The 13447-nt window shown below is 38.4% G+C and overlaps 1 pseudogene; it reads right to left on the reverse strand.

Moving 5' to 3' along the window:
* Positions 1–6304: 6304 nt before the first annotated feature.
* On the reverse strand, positions 6305–8640 carry LOC138142751 (heat shock protein HSP 90-beta pseudogene; annotated as a pseudogene).
* Positions 8641–13447: the final 4807 nt, after the last annotated feature.

A 13447-nucleotide genomic window follows, 5' to 3' on the forward strand; every position in this document is an offset into this window, starting at 1 on the left:
CTGGAGAAGAAAATAGCAAACCACTCCAGTATCTCTACCAAGAAAATCTGAAATGAGGTCACAGATTGTCAAATGCCAGTGTAGATGGCTAAAGAACCTCTCATTTCACCTCTAAGGCTCTTCAACCATGTGGGTCTTCTAGTTACTTCCATTGAAGTTGAATGCATGATGGAGAAACCTCAGAATCATCAGTGGAATAAATATTATACACTGAGCCTTTCTTTCTCTTCAGCTTGATGAGGTACAGGCTCTGGGAACCCCCTGGACTTTGATTGAATCTTACCCTTTGATGAGGCATTTTCATGAGGCCATAAGTCTTTCATTGTGGCTCTGCCCAAACCTTTGTTACTAGCTTGGCCCTCCATTATCCTGCTAGCTCCACCCTTCATCCTCAACTGTTACACCCTTGAACTGGCCTAGCCCACCATTGTCTGTCATCTCCAGGTAGTCTCCAGCGACTTCCCACCCTCCCAAAACTCATTACTGGAGTCTGACCTCATTGACTCTTCCTGAAGACACTCCCCAAACTCCTCCTCTAGACTACCCCTAGATTCCTCCCACAACCTTTCATAGAATTTTCTAATACAAGCCTTACAGTTACCTAGGCTCCTTAAGAGTCTACCTAATACGGAAAACTTTTAATAAATTTTTCTTTTCTTTGGCTGAGAGAAGACTTCATTTGGCAGGACCCGGCAGGTTGGTATTTTGGGGTCTCAAGCACCCCTAATTCTTTATCTCATCATTTTATGATGACCATCTTTAAGCTCAAATTGTTATTTTTCAGTTTATGCTAAATTTCTTCCAAATTTCTCCTCCTCCAGATTTTATCTCTGACCTTCTTCACAAGAAGATACCATTCAATTCAAACCAAACAATTCTTTTTACTTCTTCAGTTGAAGACCTTGTCTTCTCTCTTGCTCCTTCTTCTACCACCTTCTGTCACAGAATTTGGAAGTAGAATGAGGGAAGTAGTTTAGAGAAGAAATGTCTTATTGCCACTTTTTTCATTGATCATTCTTTTCTGTTTGTTTGCTTTGATCTTTGTATTCAAACAATTTATTGATAACTTTTAGGATTTTTATTGAACTTTTAAAATTCTGATCTTAACCAACACCAAATAAAATAAACATTTCCACACAAGAAGTTAGAAGAGAAAATAAGGATTATAAATGAAGCTGTGAATATGGGTTATGAACAACTTACTTTTAAGTTCTTAACTAATTTACCATGTTCTTTCCAAAGGTGTCCTGTTTCTGACTGTCTTTCATTCTTTTGTCTTCTATACATTTTTAGATGTTTGATGACCTTTTTTCTTACTTTCCTTTTTTGTTTTAAAAGTTTGATCATCCCATTTCTAAATTCCCTCCTCTCCTCCCTCCAAAGAAAGTGAAAGAAAGAAAAATAAAACCCTTATCTCAGATATGAATAGTTAAGCAAAACAACCTCCCCTAATTGGCTGTGACTGAAAATGTAGGTCTTTTTGGAACTGGGTTAAAGAGGAAATAGCATATATCTTTAGTAGGGTACAAAAGTCTTCTTGATTTACAGAGAAATAGGAGGGCAAGAGGATTAAATAAGTTAGGGACTCTTAGAAGGGTGTATGGATTAAGAAATAAAAGAGGCAAGGGGATAGGATAGGGGAGGCAGTAATTTCTGAAGAGGAATAGAGTAAAAAAAGACAGAGAAAAAGAAGGATAAACAGTGAGAAAAATAATATTTAGGGAAAAACACAAGTAATTACAACATGTGAATGGAATGAACTCACCTATAAAACAAAAATGGATAGGGGTGGCTAGGTGGCACAGTGAATAGAGCACTGGCCCTGGAGTCAAAAGGACCTGAGTTCAAATCCGGCCTCAGACACTTAACACTTACTAGCCATGTGACCTTGGGCAAGTCACTTAACCCCAATTGACATAAAAAAATAAACAGAAATGGATAACAGAATGGATCAAAAACAAGAACCTGACAATATGATGTTTACAAGAAACACATTAAAAAATGAGAGACACACATAGAGTAAAAATAAAGGGCTGGAGTAGAATTTATTGTGTTTTAGCTGACATTAAAAAAGCAGGGTTTGGGGCCTCTAGGTGGCACAATCAGTAGAGCACTGTCCCTGAGTCAGAAGAACCTGAGTTCAAATCTGGCCTCAGATACTTAACACTTACTAGTTGTATGACCTTGGGCAAGTCACTTAACCCTAATTGTCTTTCCTTCCCCCCTCCAAAAAGACCAAAAAAAAATTTTTTTTAAAGCAAGGGTAGAAAAGAGAGACAGGAGTCAAGATGGCAGAGTAGAAATAGGACTTCTGTGCAGCTCTGGATCCCACCTCCCCCAATTCATGTAAAAAATTACTCTAGACAAATGTTGGTGCTACAGAACCCACAAAATGACACAGAGAAGCTAACCTCCCACTGAGGACAGCCTGGCAGGCTGGCAGGAAGAGGCCAGCACAGTGCTCTGGGAGCTGACCCCAGACCTGCAGGAGCCGAGGTTTTAGCCCCAGGGCAGCCTGACTCAGATCACCAGCAGCTGTGGTGGTTTCCAGAATTATCAACCCATAGATGCCAAGGACAAAGTGAGAGGTCAGTGCAGTGTGGACTTTGGGACCTGGGAATTCAGAGTGTGATCTGACCATTGCCCCCCAGGGGAGAAGCTGCTGAGGCCCACATAGCCACCACCACATAGCAGCTTCAGCTCCTGGTCTACAGAGTGTAGGGGGACCAAGCAACCAGTGTGAAGGGTAATTGCTCTTGCTTTAACCTGCTTGGATCTGGATTGCTGGCTAGGGTGGAGGTCTTGGGGTATGTGACCAGCTTGCCAGAGCAGGTGGAGGCTTCAGAGGGCACCCAACTAATACCTTCAGCAGCTGCAAAAACCCCAGCACTTCGAATAAAGCTCCCGTTTCTGGTAGCAGAGTTCTACTGTAGCATAAAGCCCAAAAGTCAAGCAATTGAGGGGCAATGTGAGCAGGCAAAAGAAGCAAAGCACACAGAGAAACCCAACTTTACACTCATATTTTGGGGACAAAAAGGATCAAAGCATTGAAACAGGAGGAAGACAGCAAAGTTAGAACTCCTGGACCAAAAGTTTCCAACAAAAGAATAAGCTGCTTACAGGCCATAGAGAAGCTTAAGAAGGATTTTGAAAATCAAATAAGAGAAGTGGAGGAAAATTTGGGAAGAGAAATGAGAACCATGCAAGAAAATTATGAAATGAGAGTCAACAGCCTGACTGAAGAAAATAACACCTTAAAAAATAGACTAACTCAAATGGCAAAAGAGGCCCAAAAAGCCAATGAGGAGAAGAATGCCTTAAAAGGCCAAATTTGCCAGATGGAAAAAGAATCTCAAAAGCTCACTGAAGAGAATCATTCCTTCAGAATTAGATTGGAGCAAATGGAAGCTAGTGACTTTATTGAGAAATCAAGATGCTGTTAAACAGATCCAAACAAATGAAAGAATAGAAGGCAATGTGAAATATCTCATCAGAAAAACCACTGACCTGGAAAATAGATCCAGGAGAAATAATTTAAAAATTACTGGACTACCTGAAAGCCATGATCAAAGAAATAACCTAGAAATCATCCTTCAAGAAATTCTCAAGGAAAATTGCCCTGATGTTTTAGAACCAGAGGGCAAAATGGAGGTCAAAAGAATCCATTGATCACCTCCTGAAAAAGATCCCAAAAAGAAAACTCCAAGGAATATTATAGCCAGGTTCTGGAGTTCCCAAAACAAGGAGAAAATATTACAGGCAGCCAGAAAGAAACAATTTCAATATTGTGGAAACACAATCAGGATAACTCAGGACCTGGCAGCTTCCACACTGAGGGATCGAAAGGCTTGGAATATGATATTCAGGAGGTCAAAGAAGCTGGGATTAAAACCAAGAATCACCTACCCAGCAAAATTGAGTATCATGTTTCAGGGGAAAATATGATCATTCAGTGGAATAGAGGATTTTAAAGCATTCTTGGTGAAAAAACCAGAGTTCAATATAAAATTTGACACTCAGATACAAGAAGCAAGAGAAACTTGAGAAGGTAAACAGGGAAAAGAAATCATAAGGAACTTATCAGAGCTGAACTACTTATATTCCTACATGGAAAAATGGTAATTGTAACTGATGAAACTTTTCTCAGTATGAGAATAGCTGAAGGGAATAGAAATGTATATATGTGTATATGTATGTGTATATATATATGTATGTATATGTATATATGTATACATACATATATGTCTATATAGGAGGGTATATGGGCATATGAATAAATATGTGAGTGTGTGTATATATGTCTACAGGTAAACATAGACAGAGAGCACAGGACCAATTGAATAGGAAGGGATGATATTTAAAAGTTGTAAATAAGAGGTGAGAGAGGAATATAATGAGAAGAGATGGGGAGAGACAGAATGGGGTAAATTATCTCATATAGAAGAGGCAAGGGAAAATTGTTACAATGGAGAGGAGGAACAGGAAGGCAAAAGGGAATGAGTCAACCTTATTCTCATTGAATTTGGCTTAGGGAGGGAATGACATACACACTAAATAGGGTATCTCATCCTACAGGAGAGTAGAGGGAAAGGGGAGATAATGTAAGGGAGGGCAGTCTGGGGGGAGGGAAGTTGGAAGCACCCACTTTTGCAAAGGGAAAGGATCAAAGTAGAGAATAGAACAAGTGGGGGTGGGATAGGATAGAGGGAAATATAGTCAGTTTTCCACAATATATCCACTATGGAAATGTTTTGCATAGTTACTCATGTACAACCTATATTGAAGTGCTTATCTTTCCAGTGAAGGTGGATGACAAGGGAGGAAGGATAAGAATCTGGAATCCAAAGTTTTAAAATCAAATGTTTAAAAATATATATACATATTATTATTAATATGTTATATGTAACTGGGAAATGAGACATACAGGAACTGGGGCATAGAGATCCACTGTGCCCTACTGGAAAGTCGAAGGGAGAATGGGGGAAGATATGGGAAAGAACAGATTGAGGGAGGGGATATTCAGTGGGAAAGCTGTTTTGGGGTGGTGGGTAGGGAAAATTGGGGAGAAATTTTGTAACTCAAAATCTTGTGGAAATGAATGATGTAAACTAAAAAATAAAAAAAGAGAGAAAAAGAAAAAAGCAAGGGTAGTAATTATAATCTAAAAGTTAAAGATAAAATAGATTTAAATAAAAGAGATAAGCAAGAAAATGATATTATGTTTAAAAATACCATAGAGAATAAAGTAATATCAATATTAAACATGTATGCATCAAATGCTGTAGCATTCAAATTTTTAAAGGAAAAGGTAAATGAATTACAAGTGGAAATAGATAGCAAAACTATAATAGTGGGAAATTTCAAATTTCCCTCTCAGTACTAGAAAAATCTAACCAAAAAAATAAGAAAGAAGTCAAGGAGATTAATAGAATCTTAGATAAGCTAAATATGATAGACATCTGGAAAGTATTGAATGGGAATAGAAAAAATGTACCTTCTCAGAGATATATGGCACCTTTACAAAAATTGACCATATATTGGACTAAAAATTAATAAATAAATAAAATTAAAAATAAAGAACAAGTCATAGAAAAAAAATTATTGAAGAGAATGAAAATAATGAGACAACATAGAAAAATTTAGGGGAATCAGCAAAAGCAGTAACTGGGAAAATTTAAATCTCTAAATGTTTACATCAGTAAAATAGAGCACATAGAATAATGAGTTAGGTACAAAATTTAAAAACTGAAAAAGGAACAAATGAAAAATCCCCAATTAAACACCAATGGAAATCCTGAAAATGAAGGTGAGATTAATAAAACTGAATGCAAGAAAACTATTGAATTAATAAATAAAGTGAGGGGTTGGTTTTATGAAAAAAAAACTAATAAAATAAATAAACCATTAGTTAATATAATTTTTTTAAAAGAGAACACTAAATCACCAATATAAAAATGAAAAGGGTGAATACGCCACTAATCAAAATGAAATTAAAGCAATTACTAGGCATTATTTTGACCTATTATATGCCAGAATATATGGTCCCTCTTCTGTTTATCTGGGCAGTTTATGTTTTTGTAAGGATTCTTCCATTTCATATAAATTGGGTTTTTTTCTGTGTAAAAACTGCATTCTCTTTATTCTGCATTCTTTAATTTCAGAACAAAATAAACATTAACAGCCCACAATACACGACATCCTACTCCCCAAGATCAGGAGAGGGGGAACAGGGACCCTCTGGAACACAGGAAATACACTGGAAAACAGGAGGGAAAAAAAATACTAGACATTGGCAGATGGAGCCAGGCAAGGATACGGCCTCTAACTGCTGCTGTGGGAAAACACAAGGAACTATACAGAGGGTGGGGGTCTGATGCAGAGGTTCCTCTAATCTACCTCCTCCATGCAGGATGCATCTTCATCTCCTTCAAGTGGAGGGATTTCATCAGGAACAGCAGCACTGGGTTCTTCTGCTGTCACCTAATCCTCATCTATGCCAAGACCTAGCTTAATCATGCAGTAAATTCTATTTGAGTGAGTCTGGGGATCTTCAAGGGAGAAACCTGAAGACAGCAGAGCTGTCTCAAAAAGCAGCACTACCAGGTCTTTCACAGCCTTATTGTTCTTGTCAGCCTCAGTCTTTTGCCTGAGAGTCTCCACAATGGAGTGATCTGGGTTTATTTCCAGGTGCTTCTTGGCCATCATGTAACCCATTGTGGAGTTGTCTCTCAATGCCTGGGCCTTCATGATGTGTTCCATGTTGGCCATCCGGCCATATGTGCTAGTCACAATGCAGCAGGGTGAAGACACCAGCTGACTGGAGATTGTCACTTTCTCAACCTTCTTATCCAGAATTTCCTTCATTAGCTTGCACAAGTTCTCAAACTTTGCCTTGCTCTCCTCCATTTTTTTCTTCTTTTCTTCATCCTCTGGAAGTTCGAACCCTTCCTTAGTAACAGTGACAAGGGTCGTCCCATCAAATTCCTTTAGCTGCTGCTCGCAGTGCTCATCAATGGGTTCTGTCATGTATACCATTTCAAAACCACGTTTCCGTACCCATTCCACAAAAGCAGAGTTGGCCACTTGTTCTTTGCTCTCACCAGGGATATAGTAGATGCATTTCTGGGTTTCCTACATTCCAGATACATATTCAGACAAGGAAGTCATCTCATCTCCTGACTGAGATGTAAGATAACATAACAGTTCAGATAGACGGCGCCTGTTGGTTGAGTCCTCATGGATTCCAAGCTTCAGATTTTTCGAAAAGGCCTCATAGAACTTTTTGTAGTTTTCTTTGTCTTCTGCCAGTTCCGAGAAGAGCTCTAGACACTTCTTGACAATATTCTTATGGATGACCTTCAAAATCTTACTCTGTTGCAGCATCTCTCTGGAAATGTTGAGGGGCAGATCCTCAGAGTCTACCACACCTTGGATAAAATTAAGATACTCAGGAATAAGCCCATCACAACTGTTCATGATGAACACATGCTCTACATACAGCTTAATGATGTTCTTCTTCTTCTTGTTTTCAAAGAGATCAAAAGGAGCCCGGCGGGGGATGAAGAGCAGAGCTCTGAATTCCAGCTGATCTTACACAGAGAAATGCTTTACTGCCAAGTGATCTTCCTAATCATTGGTGAGGCTCTTATAAAACTCACCATATTCCTCTTGACTGATGTCATCAGCGTTACGTGTCCAGATGGGCTTAGTCTTGTTCAGCTCTTCCTGATCAGTGTATTTCTCCTTGATCTTCTTGGTTTTCTTCTTCTTGTCCTTGCCTTCATCTTCATCAGATCCTACATCTTCAATCTTGGGTTTCTCCTCATCTTTAGCTGGTTCTTCCTCTTCTTTCTCTGTCTTCCTCTGTCTCATCATCACTGATTTCATCCTCTCATTCTTTCTCCAGATAAAGTGTGATGGGATAGCCAATGAATTGAGAGTGCTTCTTCACAACCTCCTTGACCCTCCTGTCTGCCAGATACTCTGTCTGGTCTTCTTTCAGATGTAAGATCACCTTGGTGCCCCTACCAATAGGCTCACCATGGTCAGCATGGACTGTGAAAGAGCCACCAGCAGAAGACTCCCAGGCATACTGTTCATCATCATTATGCTTGGTGATGACAACTACTTTCTCTGCCACCAAGTAAGCAGAATAGAAACCCACACCAGACTGACCAATCATGGAGATGTCTGCTCCAGCCTGCAAAGCCTCCATGAAAGCCTTGGTGCCAGACTTGGCAATGGTCCCCAAGTTATTGATCAAATCATCTTTTGTCATGCCAATGCCAGTATCCACCAAAGTCAGAGTACACTCCTAAGGGTTGGGGATGATGTCAATCTTTAGTTCTTTACCACTGTCCAATTTGGAAGGATCTGTCAAACTCTCATAATGGATCTTATCCAGGGCATCAGAGGCATTGGAAATGATCTCTCGAAGGAAGATTTCCTTATTAGAATAGAAGGTGTTGATGATCAAGGACATAAGCTGGGCAATCTCTGCCTGGAAGGCAATGGTCTCCACCACCTCCTCTCCATGCTGTACTTCCTCAGGCATCTTGAATGGTTGCGGATAAGAAGGCTGGTTGAGGGAAGTGCTGAGTCCAGCGGCACCGAAGACCGGGTACCGTGAGGAGCTTGGCACAAGAGGCATTTCATATAAATTGTTAAATTTATTGGCATATAATAGGGCAAAATAGAAAAAGAAATGGAAGAGGTTATAAATGAACTTCCTAAGAAAAAAACATCAGGACCAGATGGCTCTACCAGTGAATTGTATAAAACATTTAAAGAACAACTAAATTAGCATGATTGATCACATCAATAACAAAAGTAACAGAAAGCACATGATTATATTGATACATGCAGAAAAAGTTTTTGACAAAATACAACATCCATTCCTATTAAAAAATACATGAAAGCATAGATATAAATGATATGAAACATCTACCTAAAACCATTAGCAAGCATTATCTGTAATGAGGATAAGTTAGAAACTTTCCCTAAAAGATCAGAAGTGAAACAAGGATGCCTATTATCATCAATATTATTCAGTATTGTACTAGAAATGCAATATACAATAGCAATAAGACAAGAAAAGGAAATTAAAAGAATCAGAATGGGCAATAAAGTAATAAAATTATCTCTTTTTGTAGATGATATAATGGTATGCCTGGAAAATCCTAGAGATTTAACTAAAAAGCTAATAGAAATAATAATTTTAGCAAAGTAACAAGATATAAAATAAACCCACATAAATCATCAGTATTTCTATATATCACCAACAAAGTCCTTAAAGAAAATAACCATAGATAATAGAAAATACCTGTGAATATGCCTGCCAAGAAAAGACTAGTAACTATATGAATATAATTATAAAACATTTTTATACAAATAAAACCAGACTAATTGGAGAAATATTTATTGTTCATGAGTTGGCTGAGCCAATATAATTAAAATGACAATTCTACCTAAATTAATATACTTATTCAGTGCCATTTCAATTAAATTACCCAAAAATATTCCATTGATATAGAAAAAATAATAACAAAATTCATTTGGAAAAACAAAGGTCAACAATACCAAAGGAATTAATGAAATAAAAAAATGTAAAGGAAGAACATCTAGCAGTGCCAGATCCTAAACTGTATTATAAGGCAGTAATTATCAAAACTGTCTGGTACTGGCTAAGAAAAGAATGATGGATCAGTGGGATAGAGTAGATATACAATACACAGTAGTAAATGATTATAGAAATCTTGTGCTTGATAAATGTAAAGATTTAAGTCCTCAGGATAAGTATTCACTGTTTGGTTAAAAAAAATTTTATTGAGAAAACTAGAAAGCAGTATAGCAGAAACTAGGTATAGACCAATTTCTTATACCATTTGCCAAGAGAAGGTCAGAATGAATACATGACCTAGACATAAAGGAAGCTATCTTAAATAAATTAGAAGACCAAGTGTAAAGCCATGCATGAGCAGCTTTCCAGAAGGCTGCTGCTTACAGGGCTGCTGATTATATAGTATAGTGAGCCCTCTATTTATTCAACAACAATTCAGAGCAAAACATTCATAAAAAATCAAAATACAGCATTCACAATGTTATAACTTATCACAGAAAATCAAACTACAGCATTCACCCTGTCATAACTCAACAACTTATCATTAAAATGGCCACATAGTTTTTACCAAAGTGGTCACATAGTTTTAAACAAAGTACATCCATTTAGTCAATCACAAAATCCTTAATTCAATCACAAAGTACAAAAGTCAAAGTTCTCCACTCCTAGGTCACAGTAAATCATAATCTTCTCAGTATATACACAGTATCCAAGTAAAGTTTTCTTTCAGCTTGACTTAAGACTGTCTCTAAGCTTCCATGGTTCCTCTTCCATGGTCCCAGGTCCAACTGTCACCTGGGTTCAAAGGCAGGCAGCTCCCAGTTCCTTGTCCAACTCCTTGTCCAGTTCTTAATCCAGTTCCAGTTCCATATTAAAGTTCACAGTGTCAGCACCATCATCAATTCACTATCTGCCTGTGAAATCAACTCAGACCCACCAACAAGGTCTGAGAACTCAACACAAATCAACATAGAAATCAACAGAGACCCACAAACAAGGTCCAAGAGGTCAGCACAAATCGTGAGTAAAGTCCCAGGACCTCCAAAACCCTCTTCCAGGACTTCTGTAAACGTACAACCAGAAAATCCTCTTTCAGGGCTTCCAGTAAGGTCCCAGGGCTTCTGTACAAAGTATCACAAACAAACATCAACACAGACAGAGCAGACAAATAGAACAGGGATACCACAAGTTTTCTCCTTCTTGACTCTGCTACCACAAGAGTCCTCTTATCAGGTCTGCTGTCTCTAGCCTGGGCTTCTCCTTATATATGGTCATTAGCTCCTCCCCTTCCTGTTTCAGGAGTTCATGAGTTCTAGGGTTCACAAGTTGTGGGGTTCACACTTCTGTTTTTTAACGGATTTGATACAAGGTTCAAAAGAAACTTGAACTGAAACAAGGTGTGAACTACTTCTCTGCTTGCCATTACACCAAGGAACATATTACCTATCAGATTTATGGATAGAAAAAGAATTTATGAATAAACAAGAGATAGAGAGAATTGTGAGATATAAAATGGATTATTTTATTTTGTTTTGCTTTTTGGAGGGCAATTGGGATTAAGTGACTTACCCAAGGTCACACTGCTAGTTTTTGTGTTAAGTGTCTGAGGTCAGATTTGAATTCAGGTCCTCCTGACTCCAGAGCTGGTGCTCTATTCACTGCTCCACCTAGTGCCCCAATGAATAATTTTATTGAATTAAATTTAAAAGGATTTCTAGAAATAAAACTAATATAGCTAAGATTAGAAGGAAAGCAGAAAATTGGGGAAAAAATTTATGGGCATTTTCTCAGATAAAGATCTCATATCTCAAATACATAGAGAACTTTGTCAAATTTATAAGAATATAAGTCATTCCCCAATTGATAAATGGTCAAAGGATATGAATAGGCAATTTTTTTTTAAGCAATCGGGGTTAAGTAACTTGCTCAAGGTTACATGGCCAGTTATTATTTCTGGGTGTGGTGCTGAGTATCTGAGCCCGGATTTGATCCCGGTCATCCCGACACTGGAGCCAGTGCTCTTACTCACTGAGCCACCTGGCCTCCCATGAATAGGCAATTTTTAGGCAAAGAAATCAAAGTCATATATAGACATGTGAAAAAATGGTAACAGGCCTGGTCACTGGTCCTTTGGAACTGAAGTATGACATTGCATCCATCAGAGTTAGAGAACAAGTCTTCCAAAGTTATTTTTCTTTACAATGTTGTCACTTACTACCTCTGGGTTGTAGATATCTTTAATTTTTTCTTTTTTTTGTTTTTTGGAGGGCAATTGGGGTTAAGTGACTTGCCCAAGGTCACATGGCTAGTTTTTTTGTGTTGTGTCTGAGGCCGGATTTGAACTCAAGTTCTCTTGACTCCAGGGCCGGTGTTCTATTCACTGTGCCACCTATCCACCCCATTAATTTTTTCTAACACCAACATTTTCCTCACTCATCCCCTTCCCAGAGAGCATCCTTTATAACAAAGAATAAAAATGAGAGAAAAAAACCCCAGTTCAACTAAACTACCACTTTGACCAAATCTAATATTATGTTCAGTGTTCCACATCCCTGGTATCCCATCTCTGCAAAGAGAGAAGGGGAGATGCACTTGTATACATACCTTTAACTTGGGGTCAAGCTTGACCACTATTATTTCAATGCATTCCACTTTAATTATTTGGTTGTGTCCATTTACATTGCGTATATTATTTTTCTAGGTTCTGCTAGAACTACTGCATCTGGCAGATTCAGATAAGCCTTTCCATGCTTCTGTGTACCCATCACATTCACTGTTTCCTACAACATTCCCTGCCATTATTAAAGCCCCCTGAGCTAAGGGCACTGTTGAATGGGAAAGAGCCTGAGAAAAACAAAGATGCTTTGATATTTCTAGGGACCTCTCTTCTCACTAGCTCTTGCAGAAGCAACAACTGCAGAAAACCTCCCCTGCTTTTATAACGCAGGTCAAAGGATATGACCTCAGGCTACAATGACCACAAACTCTGACTTCCTCTAGACTCTCAGGCAAAGGCTTCCCAGTGCCGTCAGAGGTTCTTCTAATACCAGTTTCAAAACAAGGTAGGAAGGACCATGGGTATTCATGTATCAACTTGTGTTTAAGCATATGCATTATAGAAAATTATTTAATATTATCAAACTTAGTGTCTTTCACTGGCTCTTCCCTCCCCATTCTCCCAGCTACCCCTCAGCTTAAAATGTTTTTTGCCCTTTTTAAGAGTGAATTCTCCCTTTTCATTCTCAAACTCATAAGTTACAATAAAAGAAAACAGCTTTGAGTAATAGAAAACCAAATTAGCATCTAAAAAGAACAGACTTTCACATACAGGTGGCAGTATACTAGCCCTGAGAGGATACTAGGTATCTTTTACCTTCTTTCCCCATCATACCTTCCAGACTTTGGAGGGGTGAGGGAAAAAAAAAGAACTCAGCCTTTTTAACAAGGTATGGGAACCTGGCTTGGGAGCTAATCTCCAGTTAAAGGGTAGAAGCCACAGAGACCCCAGCAGATCCTTAAGCGAGTTCTTAACCTTTTCTGTGTCCTGGCCCCCTTTAGCAAACCGATGAAGCCTACCAAACCCTTCCTGGAATAATATTAAGTGCACAAAATAAAATACCCGGGATTGCAAAGGAGAGCGATTATGCTGAAATATAGTTATTAAAATATTTTTAATAAAACAAAACAAGCTCATGAACACCAGGTTAAGAATCCCTGCCTGGAAGTCTCCCTTCAACACATTTGCTTGTATTTGTCCCATTGGTCCGCAATAGTCTCTGATCCGATCCTGACTCTTTTCTCACTATCACTTCCTCAGCTCCTCCCTTC

Source organism: Petaurus breviceps, unplaced genomic scaffold (genome assembly GCF_028583685.1).
Source record: "Petaurus breviceps papuanus isolate PSGF00001 unplaced genomic scaffold, PetGlider_PUasm1.0 103, whole genome shotgun sequence".
In the NCBI taxonomy this organism is placed as follows: domain Eukaryota; kingdom Metazoa; phylum Chordata; class Mammalia; order Diprotodontia; family Petauridae; genus Petaurus; species Petaurus breviceps.